This window comes from Salmo salar, chromosome ssa01, assembly GCF_905237065.1.
Source record: "Salmo salar chromosome ssa01, Ssal_v3.1, whole genome shotgun sequence".
NCBI lineage: Eukaryota > Metazoa > Chordata > Actinopteri > Salmoniformes > Salmonidae > Salmo > Salmo salar.
The window spans coordinates 73444793-73458806 of NC_059442.1; the positions used below are offsets into that span (position 1 = coordinate 73444793).

The 14014-nt window shown below is 42.2% G+C and overlaps 1 protein-coding gene across 5 annotated transcripts in view; it reads right to left on the reverse strand.

Annotated features, from left to right (window-relative positions):
* LOC106608394 (zinc finger MIZ domain-containing protein 1) overlaps positions 1–14014 on the reverse strand; it is a 195289-nt gene that overhangs the window by 85368 nt on the left and 95907 nt on the right. For all 5 annotated transcript variants that reach the window (XM_045722019.1, XM_045722012.1, XM_045722017.1 and 2 more), the window contains exon 3: positions 5664–5737. The gene's annotated coding sequence lies outside the window, so the exon portion shown is untranslated. The remainder of the gene's footprint in view (positions 1–5663; positions 5738–14014) is intronic.

Genomic DNA, 14014 nt, shown 5'->3' on the forward strand with positions numbered 1-14014 from the left:
GCCTAACAATAGGTCATGAAGTGCTTGTGTTTTATATACAATTCTAAAGATTGAAATACTGCTGTGTGTGTGTTCTCTCTCTCTCTCTCTCTCTCTCTCTCTCTGAGAAGCAGAACTAGCCCACATGTTAGCTTGTAAGAGCTGCTCTCTCTTCCTCCACTCAATCTGGCCACTACAGCCTTTTTCCCTCCTTTGCCTCATTCCCCCCTTCCATCCCCCCCTGACAAATTACTTCTGCTAACCTCTTTTCTGCAGCAGACCAGGCAGAAAGGAGACAGAGAGAGAGAGACATGCGCGCTTGTGCGTGCACCGTTTTGGGAAGAATGTCTCCAGACATTGTACAGGCCCTCAGATTATTAGCAGGCTACTTCACTAAGGCTTTGTTCTGTGTCTCTCTGCCCCGTGGCGCTGACATACAGCCTTTCACTGCTGCAGAACACACACAAACAAACACACACACACACACACACACACACACACACACACACACACACACACACACACACACACACACACACACACACACACACACACACACACACACACACACACACAAACACCTACATGTTGTATCCATATAGCACTAGGTACATCTACCTTGTGATTATGTTTGACACTGACATTTAAAAATATCATTTTCCCCATTGACATTTCAGATAGATCTACCCTCTATTGCTCTGCAAACACTCCACCTCTCCACATGAAAATACAACAACTGGTAGCTTGTAAAAGCAGTTATCAGATTAGGTTAGATCTGATTACAGAGCTTGTTAGCTATGTGTGTGTCCCCAATGGCACCGTATTCCCTATATAGGGCACTACTTTTGACCAGAGCCCTATAGTGAATAGGGTGCTATTTGGGACGCACACCTAGCTATCAAAGTACACCGTCTGATATCAGAAGCTAACAGGTTAGCTGCTATCCTGATGCAGGTTCTGTTGCCTACATGCATAAGAGCTTTTGTATCCATGCGTGAAATAGGATATTGTTACATCTGTAATGGTGTAACACTCTCCTTCAACAAATACTGTTATCACGAATAAATACTACTAATGGGCATAGCCTTGTCCTGGGACTGTGTACAGGCTGTATACGCTAAATTAGAACATGTGTGTGTGATTCACTGGGCTCATTATAACAGGGATGGGCTAAATAATGATCTCGTAATGCACACAAACCCCAATTCACATAGCATTTAGAAAACGTCTGAACAAGTTCAAAATGGCTACACTTTCAATTGGAAATATGACAAAAGAAAATGGTGGACAAACAGACGGACAGTAAAAACAAAATTGAAATAATATATTTTTTATTGCAGATTTTGTGTCTGGCCAATGAAAAAATATCTGAAATAATCCTCTTAACTGTATGTTTATAATCTGATTTAGTCTGTGTGGCTACGAATGCTGCTGGGACCATATCCCATAGCTCAACCATGCTGCTTTTTCACCTTCAATAAACAAATGTAACCCAATTGACTGAATCTTCAGATCCAGCGCCAGTGTGTGTATGTGTGTGTGTGTGCATGTGTGTGTATGTGCGAGCGGGTGTGTGTGACCCCCATTATGACACAATGTTCTAGAGTGACACGGAATACCTGCCCTTGCTCCAAATCAATTGCTCGGTCAAGGCTACCTACTTACTACTTACAGTACACAACCATCTACAATACAGTACACTACAGCTTCTGCTCCCAGCTCTAAGGACCACCTTTCTTTTGAATTAATGTGATTTGAATATGTGATTTGAATATACATAACAATTGTGTTCATATCAATATTGTCTATTTATCCAAGTTGTTCGGTTATGATGAACCAAGAGCTAAATGGAATACAGCATAAAATATGTATACCACAACATCAGCAATACTACTTCTGCACATATGCGAGGAGACTACCTGGGGCTTACAGTACACAAAATAAATGGAACCAAACGAAAGCAAACAGGCTGAAACGGGGAGGGGCCTACTCGAATTTGTTCAATAAGACATTGCAAAAAATATTTTGCGACGTTTTTCACTAATGAATACGACCCTGGTTTGACTGAATGAAGCCTATTCATCATTCATGTGACGTGACCTGGATAAAAGGTGGTCTGGTTGTCTGACAGCACCTCCATCCAGGCAGACTGTTCAGGGGGGAGAGAGAGGCCCCGAGGTCCATCTGTGGCGCTACTGACCCAGGCACAGCTATTTCCAGCTCCCCCTCTCTGGCTCTCAGCCTCCGGAGGGGAAACCACACCACTGTACCGGCCCAGTCACACAGAAGAAGGCTGAAGAATGACCCCATTATTCACATACGCATTTACGGAGCAGACACAGACACGTGTGCTCATATTATCGACACACATACACATGCGGGAGTACACACACACACAGACACACACAGTAGTCTGTGTGAGGCCATGTTGGATAACCGGACAACACTGCTTTTTAATCTCCATCAATCTTTTTAGTTTGACACAGAAATGACCTACTAATCTGTGAAAAGCAGTGAGCGCATTACGACTCTCAATCAAGACTTCAGCTCTGTGTACCACACAGTATCACACAGTATCACAGAGTACCACACAGTATCACACAGTATCACTGACTATCACTCAACTTATCAGAATACCAAATGACCGGAGAGAGGTAGAAATAGAACACATGGCATTGTCATAATCAGATGATTTTATTCATTTAGATGAAACGATGTTATTCATTCAGATTCGTTCTGATACAGTGACTAGCTTCCCTCTGTGAGATGGCGCAATAGCGAATAGCTGCTAACAGAAACAGGCTGTTTCTTCAGAGCAGTGAGTCAACAGTGCAGTTCTGAAATACATCCAATCTGCATATATACGCACAGGCGCGCACAGGCACACACACACACTCGCAGTGTGTTTATGAAGTATCAGGAAATACCAGACAAGGCATTCCAGAGCAGTGCTGAGCGACTAGTGCTTTCCAAAGTTGGTTCAGTTACGTTTCGGTTCTTAAAAAAGAATCATGTTTTTTGATTACGGGTTACGATCATTTTTTGAAACATTAAATATATTATGAAATAATGACATTCAAATGATTTTACGGCTTTTTAATGGGAATTTCAAAGCCAGAAATACTGAACATTCAATTTTCAAAATATTGAAAACATTCCATTGTCTCTGTCAGGTCCACATTGGGTAGACATCAATAGAAAAATAGGAAATTACTATAAATAATAATATATTACTTAGTTTTTCATTCCTTCATTCCCATCTCTGCTCAGACACTAGCGGCCAGCCAGACAACTATCTAACGTTATCTCTGTGCTCCCCATACTGTACTGTCTTTGAGTAATCCTATTAAGCTAGGCTAACAGCTATCTGGTTAGCAAGTAGCTGCATAAGTATGCTGCAGAGCTGTCTGACAAAATACTTGTAATAGTTCTTCAAAGTAAATAAGGCATACTATCAAGACTGCTTATTACCAACTACCACAGCTATCAACCGGGTAGAGCTACTTTACGAACTGTCTCTATCCCTCTCGTCATTGTGTTCTGTACAATCCTCTCTCATGCGGTCTGGATGTAGGCTGTCCGTCTTTGTCCGAGTCTGGAAGAACAGGCGCAATGGATTATGGTCATTGTATTTAGTTACCATGTTTTTGCGCTGAACTAGGGTGAATATTTGCCTAATAAAAACTACAACTCCCTTCAGCCGACGTCCCCATAGTTCTTGACTAAATTTCTATTGTGAATAATTAGATTTCTCTCTAGAGAAACAGCGCATTGAGCTCACACAAAAAAACTAACTAAATGTAATTTAATTCAAGTAATTGAACCGACATCGGTCAATTAGTTGTTTAATATCCGCAGAAAAAAATACATTTTGGTTAATCGCTCAGCACTAGAGCTCGGCAACCATCCTGGCTAATGTGACTGCACACATACAGACACAGACACACGATAATAAAATGTGGTAACGGGGAAAATGCGTAATATGATATGCATGACTTGAGGTTTCTCTCAGCCTCTCTCCTTTATTTTCTTCTCACAAATCACAGGTTGCATCTATTATTCACTTAAGGCTCCATCTGTCTTTCCCTCTTTCTCTCTCCCTTTCCTTAGTTTCCTTCTCCCATCTCATCTCTCTCCCTCACTCACTCTCTCTCTCTCTCGCTCTCCCTTCATATTTCCCTCTTCTCGCAATCTGGCTCCTCCCCTTTATTAGCATACTGCAGAATGTGAAAATACCACCAAAAAATATATTCACCTTCCAGCCTTTGATGTTTTATCACATGTACACAAACACTGATGATGTTCTACACACGTTCTACACAAAGATGTTGCATCCTGTGACACTGTAACTAACACAGCAAGAATACTCACCTGAAGAATGGTCACAGCAAGAACACTCACCTGAAGAATGGTCAGTACCAGGATGGTAAGAAAAGAGCAACACAGCTCCATATTGTGACTGAATCGCACTCATTAACACATCCAATATGTGTATACTGCTCTATACCCTCATGTAATGAAAGGATCATTTGTGTGTATTCTGTATTCGGCCATGTTTCCATTGTTTGCTAGACACATTGTTTGCTAGCTCTCTACTGCTGCAATTACTTGGTGGGAGAAACTAGGCAGCTGGGGTTTCTGTTGTAGACCACGTTCCAAATGGCACCCTATTCCTTATATAGGGCACTTCTTTTGACCAGAGCCCAGTGCACTATATAGGAAATCGGGAGCGATTTTGGACACAACCATAGCCTTCTCCTGGAGATTGATATTGGTATTGATAGAGACAGATCAATAGTCAGAGGTGGTAAATGAGAATTGGCTCAACATTGGCAATTACAAGGCTGTTCACATTTCAGAGCTCCAGGGTTTACCCTAGGTACAGAGCTAGGATCAGCTTCCCTCCCCAGTCCAAACCTTAATCATCAGTGGGGAAAATCAAAACTGACCCAGGATAATGCTTCACCCTGCAGGACTCACGGGAGAGTAATCTGGGTTAGCTTCTAATAGGACCGGGCCCCTATTTACAGTATGAGTGCTGATCTAGGATCAGTTGTACCTTTTAGATTACAATTCATGAAATGATATGGACTGGGGGGGACCTGATCTTAGATCAGCATTCCTACTCTTAAACGCTTTATGAATACTGGCCCTGTTACTCTCATGTAAACAACCAAAATGTGACCCTCTTCAAATCAACCACAACAAAGGACCAATGATGCTTCTTCTATGATGGTTTCTATGATGATGTTTTCTTTGGTTTCTATGATGGTTTCACAGTAGATGTACATTTGGCTAAAGGGTGCGGCTGGTCTAACTCAGACGCCTTGTCGAGTGTGGAGGAAAGGACAGTGTCAAGCAATAGTTTGTCAAAGCACAACACACATAATCCTTAAGATATGTTCAAATCAACCAGCCCCTCTCTTCTAGCCAAAACAATACCAATCAAAATGGTAATTTGCCTGTCCTCTCTGGTTTCTCAAACAGCAACCCCAATTTCCAAAGTCTGTGACAAGCATAAAAACCCAACAGGACTGCTTCTGTTTTCTTCAAAGTCCCTCCATCTGGGCACAAGTAGTGCACTAAATAGGGAATAGAGTGTCATTTGGGATGCAGCTGTGTCTGTCTGTGAGAGCAGATGCTGTGCATGATGAGCAGAGGGCTCGTAAATCACCATGTCTTACCAGTGGAGAGGGAGGTTCCTGTGTTTCCTATTAACCAAAGCCTTCGCTACCTCCTCATCAATCATAGAACACGCCTGGAATGAAGAACAGAAAACAGAGAACATATTAGGACCACTCAGTACAAAACATGTAGAAAATATTAGGTTTGGTACAGGAGTAGGTTTGAACAATTCCGATAACGTTCCCAAAATTCCCAAGTTTTTTAGTAATCCTGGGTTGGAAAATTCCCTGAATCAGGAGGGTATAAGCAGGAAATCCATAAGCCTGGAGCCAGGATATCTGGAAAACCTCGGGATTTGGGGAAAGTTACCATCATTTTGCAACACTTTACAGGGCAGGCGGAACAAACCTCGGTGCCAGTCTGAGTCTGTTTCTGCTCTCTTGCAAACATATTTGGCATGACAATTCAATAAGAGATCTTTACCATCATTCATCGTAGATGGATGTTATGATGATGCATACATTGTCGTTGGTAACTATTATCAGACAGGTTAGTAGTAAAATATGATCTTCCATAATCTTCCAAAAGACGAACAATAACAACTGTAAATGATCACTTTTTATTTCCATCGAAATAGTTGTTTTTTGCGATAACATCTGTGTTAAATGAAAAGTATTAGTATCTTGTTGTGGTGTGCTGGGGGAGCATTTGACTCATCTCATCGAGACTCTTTGACACTGGATCTTGGTGTAGTTACAGTAAAGTACAGTAGTGTCCAGAGAGGCTTCTGGCCCATGTTTTGGACTAGAGAAGCCCCTCGAGTTCCCAAGTCCCACTTGATTTTGTTTTCAGCCAATCACAGACTGGATCAGCTGCCCAAGACATTTCTACACGGAAGAAGCCTCAACCCTCTCCCATCCCAAAACCCACATTACTATTGTCCAGTACCACACAGCAACGGAGAAAGTACGACCAATAGTCACCAAATATGAAACCGAAACATTGCTGAATGTTCTGATGAAGATTTTTTGTTGTTGTCAGCAAGCCTTTTAGATTGAGTCTAGAAACATTAGCCACTTGAAGTTCGACTCCTTTTGAACTCTCATAGTTTCTAACTAGAGATGAATAGAGATTAAAGAGGAATGGAAAAACTTCAGGAAGTAAAGCTGAGCAAAGAGATGTATTCAATACAATAATACTAAACGTACGTGTAACATTGACACATCTTTATTTTAAGCATTTTGATCTTGAACAACGTTTATTAGAGGTATGGGCTAGCACCATGATGACACTATAGACATGTCACCTGTGAACAATTCAGTCAATAGCTGCCCCCACGGTGGCAAGCATAGGAAGGGGCTGGAGAGACAACATGCTGCCAAGGCTGCAAACAGGGCTGAGGGACAATCACACCCTCACAGGAGACATACAGAGATATACATACCATACATAGGTACAAGTAAAGGAACTCCTAGTAACCACCTAGTAGCTCAGATTGTCACTGGTCATTTCCCCTTTCTTGCATGCTTTTCATTTGTTCCCATTCTGACTCTTCGTGTATTAGGCTATAGAAGTTGTAAAAGCCTATTATTGTTATTATATACTTTGTTCTTATTATAATATTTTGTAATTCTAGTTAATTTGGATGACAATACCCCTGAGATGAATGTTGTATATAATGTTGCGGTTATGATAGCACTTTTTTTCAGGTTTGACTGAGACAACAAAGTCCCCTAATCTTATCTTTCCATTTAAAAAAAAATGCAATTTGTAATATGTTTCTGTGCATACACAGTACCAGTAAAAAGTTTGGACATACCTACTCATTCCAGGGTTTTTCTTCATTTTTACTATTTTCTACATTGTAGAATAATAGTGAAGACATCAACACTATGAAATAACACATATGGAATCATGTAGTAACCAAAGAAGTGTTCAACAAATCAAAATATATTTGAGATTCTTCAAAGTAGACACCCTTTGCCTTATTGACAGCTTTGCACATGATTCCATGTGTGTTATTTCATAGTGTTGATGTCTTCCCTATTATTCTACAATGTAGAAAATAGTAAAAATGAAGAAAAACCCTGGAATGAGTAGGTGTGTCCAAACTTTTGACTGGTACTGTATATGTTTAATATACTATCCAGATAAGAAAGTGTCTGATCACAGAAAATTCCATACAATTCTAGAAAAATACCACCGGTAACTAAAACGTCTGTAATTAATTCACAGTAAACCATATTACAATTCTGATTTCAGATTATCAACCCTTACAAAGTAAGGAAGATTTTCCCTATATTCATTAGGAAGTGTGGTAAATTGCAGTTGTTTGGGAAAAAAGCATGTAAGATACACATTTTCACAGGTGTTTTTTCTTGACTGATTTGAGTCATGTGAGTCATGTGGTGCTATTGCATGTCATATTATTTAAAAGGGCTGTTTCTCAGCTTTCAAAACGTATCATGTTTTTATATATGGTTTGACACCAGCAAAGTATGCTCATTAATGTACACAGAGGTCATGGTCTCAGTAAATACAAAAATCTCCTACCAATAATGCAACAATGCCAATATTGGGATTTACAGTTACAGTGAGCTGGTGTTTGAAAGCCTAGTGTTTCCATACGCCTTTAATATACAGTTGAAGTCGGAGGTTTACATACACCTTAGCCAAATACGGGGCCACCTGTGCCGGATCCACACACCAGGCCTCCAGTGCGCCTCCCCAGTCCGGTACATCCTGTGCCTGCTCACCTCACTCGCCCTGAAGTACGTGTCACCAGTCGGGTGCCACCTGTGCCAGCTCCACGCACCAGGCCTCCAGTGTGCCTCCCCAGCCCGGTACGTCCTGTGCCGGCTCCACGCACTAGGCCTCCAGTGCGCCTCTACAGCCCGGAGCTTCCAGTGATGGTCAACGGCCCGGAGAGTCCAGGCACGGCACCCAGTCCAGCTCCAAGGCTGGAGCCTTCCTCTGCGCCGGTGCCCAGTCCAGGCACGGCGTCCAGTCCCGCTCCAAGGCCGGAGCCTTCCTCTGCGCCGGTGCCCAGTCCAGGCACGGTGGCCAACCCAGTTCCATGGCCGGAGCCTTCTTCTGCGCCGGTGCCCAGAAAAGGCACGATGTCCAACCCAGCTCCATGGCTGGAGAGCCCTCCTCTGCGCCGGTGCCCGGTCCAGGCACAGTATCCAGTAACGCTCCAAGGCCGGAGCCTTCCTCTGCGCCGATGCTCAGTCCAGGCATCGGCGCAGGGCCGGATCCGGGGTCTGGGCGGGGGCTACGACCTGCACCGGAGCCGCCACCGACACTAGTCACCCCCCCAGTTGGTTTCAGGTTTTGCGGCCGGAGTCCGCACCTTTGGGGGGGTACTGTCACGCCCTGACCATAGAGAGCCCTTGGTTCTCTATGGTGTAGTAGGTCAGGGCGTGACTAGGGGGTGTTCTATGTTGTTTATTTCTATGTTGTTTATTTCTGTGTTTTGTATGGTTCCCAATTAGAGGCAGCTGGTAATCGTTGCCTCTAATTGGGGATCATATTTAGGTAGCCATTTTTCCCACCTGTGTTTGTGGGATAATGTTTGTGTTGGTGCTTGTGTCACCACGTAGTCACGTTGTGTTGCTTGTTTATTGTTTTGGTTAAAGTAGTTTCACTTTAAATAAATATGTGGAACTCAACAAACGCTGCGCCTTGGCCCGTCTCTTACAACTAACGTGACAACTAGCTACATACACACACACTAGGGCTGGCACAATTACCATATGACCATGTAACCTACGGTTATGGATGAAGACTGTCGTGAAAATAAAATAACCGTCTTAACCATTTTTTTTGTGTGGAATGAACAGCTGACTGAAGACAGGACAGAAGGGCATTTGTGCGGTTGAGTCTGTTTCTGCTGTAACATGGACTCTTAACAACATAATGAAACTGAAGAATGTTAATTCAAATTATGCTAAAGGTAGACTCAGTGAAATGACGTTGCCACGAGCAGCACCGCAGATATTGAGATGAGCGAGATGCAAGACTTCGCTCTCACAGTCACACACAGTGCAGGGGTTTGCTTTACGCTGTCACTCTTCCTGCTTTTACTTCCTGCTTTGCTCCTATGGGTACACTCGGAATGACCGCCAGTCTACCCATAATGCCATAATTGACAGGAATGAGGATGCCGTTCTATTCATTCTATTACTATCTGTGCTTGGAGTTCAAACAGTTAACCTAAACTAAACTATAAGTGTTATTAAAATTGTTATTGAACATTCAGTGAAAGTTTTAAGGAAGTTATTCAAACACCTCCAAATAACCTTTACATTTTGTTCAAAACATTCACAACATTTAGAGAATGTTCTCAGAACGTTATTTAATTAACTTCAAATAACCTATAATTTCCATTCTCAGAACGTTAATAAAACCTTGCGTAACGAGTGCGCTGAGAGTCGGGAAGCAAGTTCAGGGAGTGAGTGTTATGATAAATAAAAGAAACGATGAACACGAAACACTAACAACGCACCGACATGAAAACAGAGTCAATAACACCCGAGAAAAGAACCAAGGGGAGTGACAGATATAGGGAAGATAATCAAGGAGGTAATGGAGTCCAGGTGAGTGTCGTGGGGTGCAGGTGCGCGAGACGATGGTGACAGGTGTGCGGGATCATCAGAAGCCTGATGACCTAGAGGCCGGAGAGGGAGTATACGTGACACCTTGAAGGAAAACCATAGTAAAACGTTCTCAGAACTTCCCTGCAACCAACAAAAATATACGTTCCCAGTAGAGGCAAAATGTTCACTTCCTTTCTGTTTTACCTGTCAGGAAACGTATGGCTTCGCTCATCGAACCAATGGGAAATCAAAAACAGGGACTAGTGTGTGTGTGTGTCGGAGCTTATTAGGCTATGCTCCAAGGACACTGGGAGCACATTACTAATCATAGCACCAAGATGTTAGACTACACTGCAGAGAGAGAGAGGGAGAGAGAGAGAGAGAGGTTAAAAAGTAAAATGTCAAAAAAGCAATGTGTAAGTCTTCCATTCTGAATCTCAAGTACTTTCAGCTGCAGCACAGCATGCTGCATGTGTGATGTCATTGTCACAGTATTCCACTGAGAACGGATCAGTCTATTTCAGTTCGGTGTACAGGGAATGGGATAGGCACCACACACAACAGAAAGAGAGAACATAGAAAATATGTGGATAGCGACATGAACCTTGGTTGTTTCAAAGAATCTTGAATGTTTGTTTTGAGTGCTCGTCTCTTTCTGAAATAAAATACCAGCCTTTCAGATGTGTGGGGAGAATACAGCTGCCTTGAGGAGAAGCATCCTCACCAAACACATGTACAGAGCCTTCAAAAAGTATTCACATCCCTTCAATTTTCCCACATTTTGTTGTGTTAAAGACTGAATTCATAATGGGTTCAATTTAAATGTCACTGATCTACACACAATACCCCAAAATATCAAAGTGGAATTTTGTTATTTCGAGAAAGAAAATTGTCAATAAGTCAAACATGAGTCAATAAGTATTTGACACCTTTGTTATAGCAAGCCTAAATAAGTTCAGGAGTAAAAATGTGTTCAATAATAGTGGTTAATATGATTTTTGTACCCCACACATATAATTACCTGTAAGGTCTCTCAATCGAGTAGTGAATTTCAAGCACAGATTCAAGCACAAAAAACAGGGAGGTTTTCCAATGACTCTCAAAGAAGGGCACAAATTGGTAGATGTGTAAAAACAAAAAGAGCAGACACTTAATATCCCTTTGAGCATGGTGAAGTTATTAATTAGGCTTTGATGGTGTATCAATACACTCAGTCACTACAAAGATACAGGTGTCCTTCCTAACTCTGTATGCTAGCTATGCTACCAGCTTATACGAACGGGAGTTAGCATTTAGCATTCACTTCTAAACCTGAAAAGGTAAAACTTCTCAATGTTATGCAGAGAAAACAGCCAAATATATCAAAATTGAACTTTAGTAACCACATTGTGGGCCTGTTACAATACATCAATCAGGACGGATTTAATGAATGTCCACTTTGTTAAATCAGATTAGTTGAATGTGAGCCAATCTAGCGTCCTTCCTCTATCCCCCATTGGTCTGCGTTCCATTGACCTCTTTACCACATATATTTGGCTGTTAAACTCATCGGTACACTCACAATTGGCTGCCTGGTATTGTGATGCAATCATTTCCATGGTAATGTAGAATGTTAATTCAAATTATGTTAACTAATGCGGCTGACGCAATGGAATGTATTTTTTGTAATGTCCGTTGAGTTGAATCAACCAATCACAGCACATAGAGGTCTATCGCATGAGTACAAAAAATGTATGAAAATGTATGCACTCACTACTATAAGTTGCTCTGGATAAGCGCGTCTGCTAAATTGAATTAACATTTAATTAGTACACTTCCTGCTTTGCTCTCATGGGTACACTCGCAATGGCCACCAGTCCACCCATTATACCATAATTGACTTGAAAGGGGACACCCGTTTTATTCATTCTATCTCTATGGCAGCACATGCAGTCCGGAGCGGAGGAGAAGAGAAAATGCGTCTATTTGAACAGTTATTACGGTGACCGCGGTTATTTGGCTGGACAATAACCATCATCCGAAATTCCATGACCGTCACAGCCCTACGTGATATGAGAAAACTGAGAATGGATCAACAACATTGTAGTTACTACACAACACTAACCTAAATGACAGAGTGAAAAGAGGGAAGCATGTACAAAACAAAAAATATTCCAAAACATGCATCCTGCTTGCAACAAGGCACTTAAGTAATACTGCAAAAACATTGACAAAGAAATTAACTTTTTTTCCTGAATACAAAATATTATGTTTTTGGCAAATCCAACACATCACTGAGTAACACTCTTCATATTTTCAAGCATGGTAGTGGCTGCATCATGTTATGGGTATGCTTGTCATTGGCAAGGACTAGGGATATTTCTTGTTTTTAAGAAATGAAATAGAGCTAAGCGCAGGCAATATCCTAGAGAAAAACCTGGTTCAGTCTGCTTTCCAATATACACTGGGAGACAAATTCATCTTTCAGCAGGACAATAACCTAAAACACATGGTCAAATCTACACTGGAGTTGCTCACCAAGATGACATTGAATGTTCCTGAGTGGCCTAGTTACAGTTTTGACTTAAATCGGCTTCAGAATCTATGGCAAGACTTGAAAATGGCAGTCTAACAATGATCAACAACCAGAGTTTGAAGAAAAAAATAAATAAATGAAGGGCCAATATTGTACAAACCAGGTGTGCAAAGCACTTAGAGATCGCTGCCAAAGGTGCTTCTAACAAGTATTGACTCAGGGGGGTGAATACTTATCTAATCAAGATATACTAGTGTTTCTTTTTCATGAATGTTTAATAAATGTTAGAATTTCTCTTTCACTTCGACATTACAGTGTTTTGTTTACAATTAAATCCATTTTAATCCCACATTGTAAAACAACAAAATGTGGAAAACGTCAAGGGGTGTGAATACTTTCTGAAGGTACTATATACTTCACTGATACAATCCATTGTTCACAGTAAACTGAAGAATGTTAGTAGGCACTTCATATAAAGAGTGATGACTTAATTTGGTCCAGTGCTATGGCTCACAAGACCTCTCAAAACAAGGACTTAAGTCAGCAAGCCAGTCAGTTAGTCAGTCAGTCAGTCAGTCAGTCAGTCAGTCAGTCAGTCAGTCAGTCAGTCAGTCAGTCAGTCAGTCAGTCAGTCAGTCAGTCAGTCAGTCAGTCATTCCAGCAAGACCACAAAGCTGCCCCCTTTGTCACCTCTGAGTAACTCCATGGCTCCGCTGCCAAATCTATTGCCTTCCGCCTGCAAGCTCTTGATTACAGACTAGACTGAAACAATGGCGAGCTGTGCAGCATTCAGTCTGGTTTAACCAGCCTAGGTGTGTGCAGGGCCTAGAAGATGTAGCATCAGACGCCCTGGGCCCTTCCTCCCTCCGCCTTGCACGAAGAAAACCACAGTATAAGGGAAACACTGCACCGGAATGACACAGCATGGAGGAATGCACAGGCGGATGCGGTCTGTTTCCTACCCTCCCTCTCTCTTTCTCTCTCCCTCTCCCTCCCCCCCACCTCTCTCTCTCCCTCTCCCCCCCCCCCCACCTCTCTCTCTCCCTCCCCCACACCTCTCTCCCTCCCCTCTTTGTGGCCAGGACCAAAGTCAGACCCAGCAATTAGTGAGGTTATTTTCTCCAGAAGGCTAGATCTGTGTTCATGGGGCTGAGCATTTGTCAGAGGATGTGTCCCAAATGGCACCCTATTCCCTACATAGTGCACACCCTATACCCTACATAGTGCACTACTGTTGACCAGGGCACATAGTGCTCTGGTCAAAAGTAGAGCACTACATTCATGGGTTGCACCTCCG